The sequence below is a fragment of the Ovis canadensis genome, chromosome 12 (assembly GCF_042477335.2).
Source record: "Ovis canadensis isolate MfBH-ARS-UI-01 breed Bighorn chromosome 12, ARS-UI_OviCan_v2, whole genome shotgun sequence".
Taxonomy (NCBI): Eukaryota; Metazoa; Chordata; class Mammalia; order Artiodactyla; family Bovidae; genus Ovis; species Ovis canadensis.
In genome coordinates this window covers 45985041-45998185 of record NC_091256.1, presented here as the reverse complement: position 1 = coordinate 45998185, position 13145 = coordinate 45985041, and the positions used below count along the sequence as shown (strand labels likewise).

The window sequence follows — 13145 nt, the reverse complement described above, 5'->3', positions numbered from 1 at the left end:
TGCAAAAGGCATTATTTGATTTTTCTTTTTATAGCTCAGTACTATTCCATTGTATATATATATACCGCACTTTCTTTATCCACTCCTCTGTCAATGGACATTTAGCGTCCATATCTTGGCTATTGTAAGCAGTGTGGCTATGAACATAGGGGTGCGTGTATCTTTTCAAATTAGAGTTTTATCTGGGTATATGCCCAGAAGTGGGATTCCTGGATCATATGGTAACTTGATTTTTGTTTTTTTGAAGAGCCTTCACACTGTACTCTATAGTGGCTGCACAAATTTACATTCCCACCAACAGTGTTAAGCGGGCTCCCTTTTCTCCACACCTTCTCTAGCATTTGTCAGTTACAGAATTTTTGATAATGGCCATTCTGACCTGTGTGAGGTGATACTTCATTATAGTTTTGGTTTGCACTTCTCTAATAATTAGCAATGTGCAGCATCTTTTCATGTGCCTAATGGCCATCTGCGTTATTTCTTTGGAGAAATGTCTATTTAGGTCTCCTGTCCATTTTTTGATTGAGTTGTTTTGTTTCTCGTTATTGAGTTGTATGAGCTGTTTAACAACTGACTCTTGTGAAACATCACAAGTCAGCTTTATAATTGCAGCTTGGTTTCCAGTAAGCAAGACGACTTGGAGCCAAAAATAGGGAATAGATTTGCCTCTTGCTTTCTGCATTTATCTTTTCATGGGTCTCTCAATATGCCTAGAAGAAGCTGCCATCAACCCTTCAGCTGCGGCTTTTTAAGATCTCATGTAGGAACCCACCATACTAAACCACATGCCTAGTCATCCAGGATTCTGATGACAGGTTTTGAAAAGAGAGACCAGTGTGGTTCCCACATATCAAAGTATGCAACCTTTATAAAACATCATGGAATAAACATATAAATTATTTACACTATAGACATATCTCTTTGGATTATCAAGATTTCACACATCTGTTTCTCAGCCACTCCTCAGTTGCTGTTGTTGGATGTATTCTTAGGTTCTGAATATATCTTAAAGGACAATAATATCATCATCTTCTTTGCCAAAGCAGAAGATAACATTGTGCAGTAAACAGTGATTCATATGCCGTACCAGTTATTCTGAGATTCCCGTTCAGGGCCTTGGCTTCCTTACATAAACTAAATCCTTTCTTGCATATTCCACATAAAAGCTATTTCCTGCCATCTTGATGCTCCTGACCCATTTCACCTCAATGAAGAATGAGCATACTTATTCCTTGTTTAATACATTTGCTTATGTATTACAGATATATCTCCTGCCACTCAGGAGTTTATAGCCAAAGAGTAAAGATTCTGATAGAAAAGGCAAAATAAAGACATATATATGGATAGTAAGTTAAAGTTATTGAGTCAATATGGTAATCCAAACATCAAACACTACTGGAAATATCTCAGCTCTAACAAGAAAATAGCTATAAAATTATACACATCTACAGTATTTCACATTAACTGTAAAATAATACTTGGCTGAAATATAACAAGTGGGTTATCTCTAAGAGCTTGCCACTTTTAAAAGTTGGTTTTTATATATGATAGCATATTAAACTATTCTTATGTATTAATACATGCATGCAATTGCCAGCATTTAAGTGCTCCTACTCTGAGGGCTTTCAACATAGGAGTGCTGTTTTACAAGTAAAAATAGTCAACATTTGTACTGTTGGGTTTTTTTTATTATTATAAAGCAATTGGTTATTCAATTCTCTGTATCCTTTAGAAAAGACTGCATTGGCTTAACCCTTTAAACATGCATGGTACATGACCCTAAAAAAAAAACAACAGAAGGTAGAAAGAAATGATCAAATGAAGAGCACTGATCCATAAACTACATTAGGATTATCTGTGATTTTTCATGTAATTCATCAGATTGTTAAAATGACCACATGAACAACCAGAACTGCAGCAGGTAATCCACAGAAACATAACATCCAATGAGTACTTCTAGGGATTATAGTCTGAATTCTTCTCACAGTGCTAACTTGGTTGGCTGACAATATTTCATAGGAAAATACCTAACATTTTGTCTATGATGCTAACTTTCTTCTCCTTTTCTGAAATAAAAGGAGAATGATTTAATGATTTATTGATCATTAAATGATTTACTGATGAAATGATTTATTGATTGACTTTGACTTTTCTCATGTTCTACACATCTAATGGAATTAGATATGAAACATACAAAAGAAAAAATATAAAAACACATCAATTATTATTGTTACTGATATCTGTTAAATGTTGATATCTTAAAAATCAGTAAGAAAATACACCAAAATATTAATGGCAGTAGGCTCTCTGAATGGAGAGATTAAAGGAGGAGTTTCATTTTATTTTCTGTGTAGTCCAAGTTTCCATAACAATCATGTATTACTCTGGGCTGAAGAAAGTAAGTTTTATTTTTAATAAGGATAAATAAAAAAAAAGAGAGAACATTACCATCTCATTTTACTAGTTAAATATCTTTAAGAAAATGTTTTATAATTTCTTATCTAAGGTAAATGTCCAAAAGAAGCTAATTACTCTCCCAGGCTTTTCCCTAGCCATGCTGAAGTACTTGTAGTTCACTGAAGCATTATGCCGACTCCAACTCTGCACCATTGTAAATCTATACCTGATATCTTTTTTAATATACACTTTTATTTATTTATTTATTTGGCTCTGGTAGGTCTTAGTTGCGACATTCTGGGTCTTTAGTTGCAACAAGCAAACTCTTAGTGGCATGTGAGATCTAATTCCTTGACCAAGGATTGAACCCAAGTCACCTGCATTGGGAGTGCGGAGTCTTAGCCACTGGACCACTAAGGAACTTCCTGTTCCTAAAAAGCATCCTACCCTATGTTCTTAAAGTAACTAACTCCAATTTTCCTTCAAAACTCAGCATCACCTTCTCCAGGAAGACTTTTTGGGCTCTCAAGTGCAATATAAGTGCTTATCCTTTGGACAACACCCTCCTTGTATTCATCAACAGTAAGGATTTCTCACTCTGAAATAACTGCAGAAAGTGTTATTCCCAAGTGACTTAGCATAGCACCTACTGAATTAAAAAAATGAATGAATGAACAATATTGACATTCCCATAAGTTAAACAAACGGTAGGCCTTTGTCCTTTCTTTCATTTAAATGATTGGCCCTTTGACTAGAACAGTTAAACCAACTAGGTGATTTGACGTCTTAAGAAAGGTTACAATTATTCATGTAAACTCAATCCATTAATTAATTTATTTTTTTTTAGTTTTTTATTTTTTTAATTTTAAAATCTTTAATTCTTACATGTGTTCCCAAACATGAACCCCCCTCCCACCTCCCTCCCCATAACATCTCTCTGGGTCATCCCCATGCACCAGCCCCAAGCATGCTGTATCCTGCATCAGACATAGACTGGCGATTCAATTCTTACATGATAGTATACATGTTAGAATGCCATTCTCCCAAATCATCCCACCCTCTCCTCTCCCTCTCCCTCTGAGTCCAAAAGTCCGTTATAACAGCTGTGTCTTTTTTCCTGTCTTGCATACAGGGTCGTCATTGCCATCTTTCTAAATTCCATATATATGTGTTAGTATACTGTATTGGTGTTTTTCTTTCTGGCTTACTTCACTCTGTATAATCGGCTCCAGTTTCATCCATCTCATCAGAACTGATTCAAATGAATTCTTTTTAACGGCTGAGTAATACTCCATTGTGTATATGTACCACAGCTTTCTGATCCATTCATCTGCTGATGGACATCTAGGTTGTTTCCATGTCCTGGCTATTGTAAACAGTGCTGCGATGAACATTGGGGTACATGTGTCTCTTTCAATTCTGGTTTCCTCGGTGTGTATGCCCAGCAGTGGGATTGCTGGGTCATAAGGTAGTTCTATTTGCAATTTTTTTAAGGAATCTCCACACTGTTCTCCATAGTGGCTGTACTAGTTTGCATTCCCACCAACAGTGTAGGAGGGTTCCCTTTTCTCCACACCCTCTCCAGCATTTATTGCTTGCAGATTTTTGGATCGCAGCCATTCTGCCTGGTGTGAAGTGGTACCTCATTGTGGTTTTGATTTGCATTTCTCTAATAATGAGTGATGTTGAGCATCTTTTCATGTGTTTGTTAGCCATCCGTATGTCTTCTTTGGAGAAATGTCTATTTAGTTCTTTGGCCCATTTTTTGATTGGGTCGTTTATTTTTCTGGAATTGAGCTGAATAAGTTGCTTGTATAATTTTGAGATTAGTTGTTTGTCAGTTGCTTCATTTGCTATTATTTTCTCCCATTCCGAGGGCTGTCTTTTCACCTTGCTTATATTTTCCTTTGTTGTGCAGAAGCTTTTAATTTTAATTAGATCCCATTTGTTTATTTTTGCTTTTATTTCCAGAATTCTGGGAGGTGGATCATAGAGGATCCTGCTGTGATTTATGTCTGAGAGTGTTTTGCCTATGTTCTCCTCTAGGAGTTTTATAGTTTCTGGTCTTACATTTAGATCTTTAATCCATTTTGAGTTTATTTTTGTGTGTGGTGTTAGAAAGTGATCTAGTTTCATTCTTTTGCAAGTGGTTGACCAGTTTTCCCAGCACCACTTGTTAAAGAGTCAATCCATTAATTTAATTAGCAGTATTTATTAACTGAGGCTTCCCAGGGGGATCGGTGGTAAAGAATCTGCCTGCCAAGCAAAAGACTCGAGTTCGATTCCTGAGTTAGGAAGATCCCACAGAGAATGAAATGGCAACCCACACCAGTATTCTTGCCTGGGAAACCTCATGGACAGAGGAGCCTGGTGGGCTACAGTCCTTGAGGTCACAAAGACTTAGTGACTAAACAGCAGCAACAGCATTTACTGACTAAACATCACTTGATGGCCCTGTGTCAGGCACTGGAACACAGAAAGGAGAGACACTGCTTCTTCTCTCAACAAACAGACTAGTGGAGACAGGAGGTACATTAACAGTTACAGTAGAGGTTGCTGAGTGTTGGACTGAGGCAGGCACTTTCCACAGCAGTGGCAAAAAACGGGTGGGGGTGGGGGGGGTTGGTTGGGGTGTGGGAACAAGACTTCCTTGTTCCAATAACACATAAAATCCAAATGCAGCTATGTCTACAATACAAAGCAAAATAGAAATTGGACTGGACAGTTACCTAACATCAGGGTAAACACTCAATATTATATAACTTTGGAGAAGGCAATGGCACCCCACTCCAGTCTCCTGCCCAGAAAATCCTATGGACGGAGGAGCCTGGAGGGCTGCAGTCCATGGGGTCACTGAGGGTCGGACACGACTGAGCGACTTCACTTTCACTTTTCACTTTCATGCATTGGAGAAGGAAATGGCAACCCACTCCAGTGTTCTTGCCTGGAGAATCCCAGGGATGGGGGAGCCTGGTGGGCTGCCGTCTCTGGGGTTGCACAGAGTCGGACATGACTGAAGCGACTTAGCAGCATTATATAACTTGAATGGACAGAGGAAACAGCAAAAACTCACTGTTATAAGCACTGGCCCATAGAGAAAGATTGGAGGACATGCTGTCACTCACTACAGGAAGTCTAGATCTGAAAAAGGGAATTTCATGAAGGTTTTATAAATATTTAAATCTGGCAACAATTTTGTTATTTTCCAAACCTAGAGAATCCCATGGACAGAGAAGCCTGGTGGGGTACAGTCCATAGGGTCACAAAGAGTTGAACACGACTGAAATGACTTAGCACAAGCATGAGTATGATTCCTAGGTCCAAACTTGGGCAGGGTGGTGGGGAGGAGATAATAAATTTCTCCTTAAACTGTACCACCACAGGGAGAAATTCTTTCAGATCAAATTATCACAGAAGATCAGAGTCACTTTTAGCCACCTCATCTTTCAGCATTACTGTCCTTCCTACCTACCAAAGAAACAAAGTTGTTTTTATATTAATAACCTAATAAGCATGAATAGTCTTTTTGTCTCCAATGCTTTCTGCTTCCAAGCAATTCAGAGTCCCCAGATGGATCTGAACCCTACATCTCTTTTAACTCAACCAACATTCTTCCATGACATTCCACAAATATGAAGCTTAATGGACACAGACTCAATTTCCAAGAGGATAGTGAAAAACTTTCCACTTGATTCAGAATCAAAAGCCAGATTTCTAACTAATTCAACATCAGTCAGTTCAGTGATTCAGTCACGTCCTACTCGTTGCAACCCCATGGTCAGCAGCACACCAGGCTTCCCTGTCCATCACCATCCCCTGGAGCCTGCTCAAACTGATGTCCATCGAGTCGGTCATGCCATCCAACCATCTCATCCTCTGTCGTCCCCTTCTCCTTCTGCCTTCAATCTTTTCCAGAATCAAGGTCTTTTCCAGTGAGTCAGTTCTTCCCATCAGGTGGCCAAAGGATTGCAGCTTTAGCTTCAACATCAGTCCTTCCAAAGAATATTTAGGACTGATTTCCTTTAGGATTGACTGGTTTGATCTCCTTGCAGTCTGATGGACTTTCAAGAGTCTTCTCCAACACCACAGTTCAAAAGCATCAATTATTTGCCATTCAGCTTTCTTTACAGTCCAACTCTCACATTCATACATGACTACTAGAAAAACCATAGCTTTGACTAGATGGACCTTTATTGGCAAAGTAATGTCCCTGCTTTTTAATATGCTGTCTAGTTTTCAACATCAGACGGTTTCAAACATTTTTCCTAAAATTACTACTTCAAACCAAAGAATACTGTCATTTATACATAACAATGTAAACACAGGAGGCTGTGATTGCTTCAGTTCTGGAATTACCACATGTATCTGGAATTACCACATTTATCTGGAATTATCACATAAAATTACCATCTGTATCAGATATTTACTCCAAAACTTAAAGAATAAAATATACCTAGGAAATTATAACCATAATCCTAAACAATCTTTCTAGTATATCCCAAACATAGTACCCAGATTAGACTTCTTAAAATATAGCTCAAAAATGTGTCCTTGACTTAAAGTGTATAATTCCTGTTCATTATTTGTAGAACAAAGTCCAAACCTTGAGTCTAGAATTCAAGGTCTTTACAAACTGGCTCCAACCTGCCTCCTTCACTGGTAAACCACATACCCTTTGTAAAAATCTATACTTCATCTCCAAAAGGTTTTGTGGTAGTCTTGTAGCATTCAGAGAACTCGCCTTCAACCCTACATCTGTGCTCTCCTCTTTTTTTTCAACTGGACTAACATTCCTTCCATTCTGTCTATTCACACCCAACTCATCCAAACCTCTCCTCCATGAGTCTGCACATACGAGGGTAACATCTCTGTCCTCTACACTCTCAATCATTTGACTTATATCTCTCTTGACACCTCTAACATATCTTTCTCATTTTTATGGCCTCTCACAGCAGTGAGGACAGAGTACGTATACAACTTCAGAACTATAAGTGAATGACTGGATCTTTTAAAATAATTATTCATAAGACATTCCAGGATTATTTTATTTTTCCACATAATCCACACATTCCTTTTCCACATAATCTACTAGTGCCATTCCTTAATAGATTCAGGTATTGTAAGATATTAGTCATTCTATGTCCACCCTATAACTGATATCAGAAGTTTGTTTTAGAAAACCTACATAGCGGCTTATCTGCCACTTGTTTATATTTCATATCAAGAAAGTTAATGAAAAATAATCTGATGGTTGAATAACCTACTTATAAAAGTGAAAGTAAAAAAGACTTTATTATCTACCACCCTGAACTGAATTCTCAGCTGCACAAATTCTCCTTTACGGGTGAACTAAACCTTGATGCTAGGCAACCCCTCAGGTGTTCCTTAAGTTCCACCCTCAGAAAACTTGAAGGTCTTTATGGCATCAAATAATAAATACCAACATGACTACTATTGATGGTGTTAGTTCTGGAAATCCTACTGACAGTAGAGCAGGAAGTATTAGTTCTACACAGTCATAGTGTCAGTGGCCCTACTTTTTTCTAACAAACATTCTATGAAATGTAAGATAACGACAGTCAGTCAGTTCAGTCACTCACTGGTGTCTAACTTCTTGTGACCCCATAAACGGCAGAACACCAGGACTCTCCCTGTCCATCACCAACTCCAGGAGTTTACTCAAACTCATGTCCATCGAGTTGGTGATACCATCCAACCATCTGATCCTCCATCATCCCCTTCTCCTCCAGCCTTCAGTCTTTCCCAGTATCAGGGTATTTTCCAAGGAGGCAGTTCATTGCATCAGGTGGCCAAAGTATTGGAGCTTCACCTTGAGCATCTTTGGAATACTCCAAAGAATATTCAGGACTGATTTCCATCAGGATGGACTGGGTGGATCTCTTTGCAGTCCAAGGGATTTTCAAGTTCAGTTCAGTTGCTCAGTCATGTCCAGCTCTTTGCGACCCCATGAACCACAGCATGCCAGGCCTCCCTGTACACCAACTCCCAGAGTCCACCAAAACTCATGTCCATTGAGTCGGTGATGCCATCCAACCATCTCATCCTCTATCATCCCCTTCTCCTCCTGCCCTCAATGTTTCCCAGCATCAGTGTCTTTTCCAATGAGTCAGCTCTTCACATCAGGTGGCCAAAGTATTGGAGTTTCAGCTTCAACATAAGTCCTCCCAATGAACACCCAGGACGGACTGGTTGGATCTCCTTGCAGTCCAAGGGACTCTCAAGAGTCTCCAGCACCAGAGTTCAAAAGCATCAATTCTTTGGCGCTCAGCTTTCTTTATAGTCCAACTCTCACATCCATACATGACTACTGGAAAAACCATAGCCTTGACTAGATGGACCTTTGTTGGCAAAGTAATGTATCTGCTTTTTAATATGCTGTCTAGGTTGGTCATAACTTTTTAACTTCATGGCTGCAATCACCATCTGCAGTGATTTTGGAGCCTCAAAAAATAAAGTCTGACACTGTTTCCACTGTTTCCCCATTTATTTGCCGTGAAGTGATGAGACCGGGTACCATGATCTTCGTTTTCTGAATGTTGAGCTTTAAGCCAACTTTTTCACTCTCCTCTTTCACTTTCATCAACAGGCTCTTTAGCAGTTCTTCACTTTCTGCCATAAGGGTGGTGTCATCTGCATATCTGAGGTTATTGATATTTCTCCCTGCAATCTTGATTCCAGCTTGTGGTTCTTCCAGTCCAGCATTTCTCATGATGTACTCTGCATAGAAGTTAAATAAGCAGGGTGACAATATACAGCCTTGCCTCAACTACTGAAACCCATGTGCCCTGGAGCCTGTGCTCCACCTGCAAGAGAACCCACCGCAATAAGAAGCCCAAGCACCACAACTAGAGAGTAGTCCCCACTCACTGCAACTACAGAAAAGCCAATGCACCAACAAAGACCCAGTACATCCAAAAATAAATAAATAGAATTATTTTTAAAAGATGCCAGACCAAAGTAGTTGCCATTAGAGAGCTGTCTGAGGTCCTGATACCTTGAGAATCTGATTTCAGTCAACCCACTGGGTTATGACTATTTGAAATATAACCCAAACTCCAACACAACAGATTCATAATATGTCCAAATAATTTGAGTAAATTCTGGAAGTTCATAAATAAAAGAATTTAATCTTTTCTTGATAAACTGCTGCAGCAAAGAGGCACAAAGGCAAAAGTGTCATTTTTTAAAGCCAATGTTGCCTGAACCCAAAGTCCAGCTCTGCCACTTACTACCTATGTGGCCCTACGGCAGAAAGTGAAAAAGAACTAAAGAGCCTCTTGATGAAAGTGAAAGAGGAGAGTGAAAAAGTTGGCTTAAAACCCAACATTAAAAAAACTAAGATCATGGCATCCAGTCCTATCACTTCATGGCAAATAGATGGGGAAACAATGGAAACAGTGACAGACTTCATTTTCTTGGGATCCAAAATCACTGCAGATGGTGACTGCAGCCATGAATTAAAAGACACTTGTACCTTGGAAGAAAAGCTATGACCAACCTAGACAGCATACTAAAAAGCAGAGACATTACCTTGCCAACAAAGGTCTACCTAGTCAAAGCTATGGTTTTTCCAGTAGAAATGTATGGATGTGAGAGTTTTACCATAAGAAAACTTGAGTTCCGAAGAATTGATGCTTTGAAGTATGGTGTTGGAGAAGACTCTTGAGAGTCCCCTGGACTGCAAGGAGATCCAACGAGTCCATCCTAAAGGAAATCAGTCCTGAATATTCATTAGAAGGACTGATGCTGAGGCTTAGGCTCCAATACTTTGGCCACCTGATGCAAAGAACTGACTCACTGGAAAAGACCCTGATGCTAGGAAAGATTGAAGGCAGGAGGAGAAGACAGATGGTTGGCTGGATGGCATCACCAACTCAATGGACATTAATTTGAGCAAGCCCCAGGTGTTGGTGATGAACAGGGAAGCCTGGTGTGCTGCTGTCCATGGAGCTGCAAAGGGTCAGACATGACTGAGCAACTGAACTGAACTGAAGCTATTTAATCTCTCTAAGCCTCGTGTATCTCATGTGTAAAATGGGTATAATAAGAGGGCCTCAAAGGGCTATTATAAGCAATAAGTGAAATTATGAACAATAGTGCTGAGCACAAATACCCTTCAATGTTGTTAGATGATGATCACAATTGTGATAATGACAATAATAATGAGAATTTTCTTTTCTACTCAATAGAGGAATAAATGAGCTTTAAATTTAAACTGACTACCTAACTACTTATCACTATCTTATCACTTCAAACAGTTAGATATAATAGTGAATATTTTAAATCTACAATGCATTGTCATGGAGAAAATTTGTAAAGGAAAAGAATAGATATGGAAGCAGAAACCCAGAACATTTTTTGCCTTATAACCTAGATGATGGTTGCTTATCCATCACTACCTACTGATGCTATATCTCATATATAACCAATGCCCTTTTCCCCATTTTCTCTACAAACAGCACAACTTATGCCTTCATTACCCTCTTGGGGATTTTATGAGGACCTCATCATTGAGTCTCCTGTCTTCTCACACATGCAATCTTTGTATTGCTTCAAAAGACCTCCTAATTCACAGTCATCTTCAATTAAAAATTCTCCTATAGAGCACCACCATCTGCTGCATAAAGGCTAAATTCTATTATAATTATTATGACGACCTTTTACAAACTGATCTCATTTCTTGGCATCATTCTCTACTGCTGCCTACCAACTTTTCATGGCTCATTCTCATATCGATGAATTTTCCCTGGCTAGATACCCCTTCTAACTTATGTGTTTATGTAAAAATCTGACCTATTTCAAGGTTCAGAATATTGCTCTTTCCTTATGAAATATATTTAATACTTATATTCAGAATCTAAAATTTCCTTTTCTGTGGTCAGAGCAATCTGTATTTCTACTATAACACTTCACATTCTATTATAAACTTATAATTATACATTTTCTTAAAAATCTGTAGCCATGGGACTTCCCTGGTGGTCCAGTGGTTAAGAATCTGCCTGCCAATGCAACCTGAGTTTGATCCCTGGTCCAGGAAGATCCCACATGCCCTGGAGCAGCTAAGCCCGTGCACGACAACTACCAGAAGCCCGCACTCTAGAGCCTACCTGGGCACCACAATAGGGTAGCTCTGACTCACCGCAACTGGAAAAAGCCCACTTGTAGCAACAAAAGACCAATGCAGCCAAACATAAATAAATAAATAAAAGTTTTAAAAACCTGTAGCTACATTTCAAATGAAGAGGAATGGAAAAATAAAATGAATGTAGAGTTCATAAACAAGGTAACCTTGATATGAGAAAAATACTGGCAAATGTATTCAAAAATAGTTGGCATAATATATTTCAACATCCACAGTTCCCCATCAACATGTCCCCAACAACAATTGGACTCTAAGGAGATTTCAAGGACCCTAATGACGGAAAACAAAACAATCATTTACACAATGAAGATTTTCCCTATATCAACGTGACAAACTTTTTACTCACTACAATGGCAGGCCTTCCTGGTGGTGTTAAGCACAACAAAGTGAAACCAGACATGAAGGAGCTATGCAACCCTTTTCACCAAATTCTTAATGAATGATCACCATGACCCACACTAGCAGGGGATCCTCATATCTACCAGTTATGTGGAAGTCATACAATCCTGAATGGGTCTTTTTCCAAAGAAGATATTCAGGTGGCCAGCACATGCATGGAATTATTAAGACAGTCAGAGCAGGACGACAGTTACCTCACAACTGATGAAATGGCTGTCATCAGGGGGCTGAGGGATGGTCAGCGCTGGCAGGGGTAAGGGTGGGCCTCATGCATTCTTGGGGAGAGTACAGACTGATGCAGTCATTGAGGACAACAGTGAAGAGGTTCCTCAGGGAACTAGGAACAGATCTTTCATATGGTGAAGGGGTTCAACTTGTGGATGTGTGTCTGAGGAAACAGGAACACTACCCCAGAGGATGTCTGCACCCCCATTTGCAATGATATTGGTGAACCATAAAGGCTTTTATGAGAACTTCCTGGACGGTGCCAGTGGTAAAGAATCAGCCTGCTGATGCAGGAGACTCCAGAGACATGGGTTTCATCCCTGGGTTGGGAATATCCCTTGGAGAAGGAAATGGCAACACACTCCAGTGTTCTTGCCTGGAAAATCTCATGGACAAGGGAGCCTGGCAGGCTACAGTCCATGGGGTGCAAAGAGTCAGACACGACTGAGCACACACACACCGTACCAAGAGTATTACTCGAGGAGAAGTGGGTCAGACAGAAAACAACGAATACCATATGTTCTCATTTATATGTGGAATCTTAAAAAAAATTCTAATTAAAAAAAAATAGATATGCAACAAGCAACAAAGATTTACTGTATAGCACAGGGAACTATAGTCAATATCTTGTAATAACCTAAAATGGAAAATAATCTGAAAAATAACATATGTATTTGTATAACTGAATCTGTTATACTGGGAACCTGAAACACTGTAAGTCAACTATACTTCAATAAAATACATATATTAAGAAAATAAATAAACCAAGCTCATAGAAGCAGAAATCATATTTGTAGTTTCCAGAGGCCAGCGAGGTGGGTGGGGTGGGTGAAGGTGGTCAAAAGGTACAAATTCTAGTTCTAGATATAAGTTTTGGGGATGTAATGTACAGCATGATGTACATTTTCAATACATTTCTCAATATTGTATATCTGAGAGTTGCTACGAAAGTAGATCTTAA

General features: G+C 39.1%; 1 protein-coding gene across 2 annotated transcripts in view; it reads right to left on the bottom strand.

Moving 5' to 3' along the window:
• Positions 1-13145, bottom strand: part of RGS7 (regulator of G protein signaling 7) — a 473731-nt gene that overhangs the window by 414909 nt on the left and 45677 nt on the right. The gene's annotated exons all lie outside the window — the stretch shown is intronic.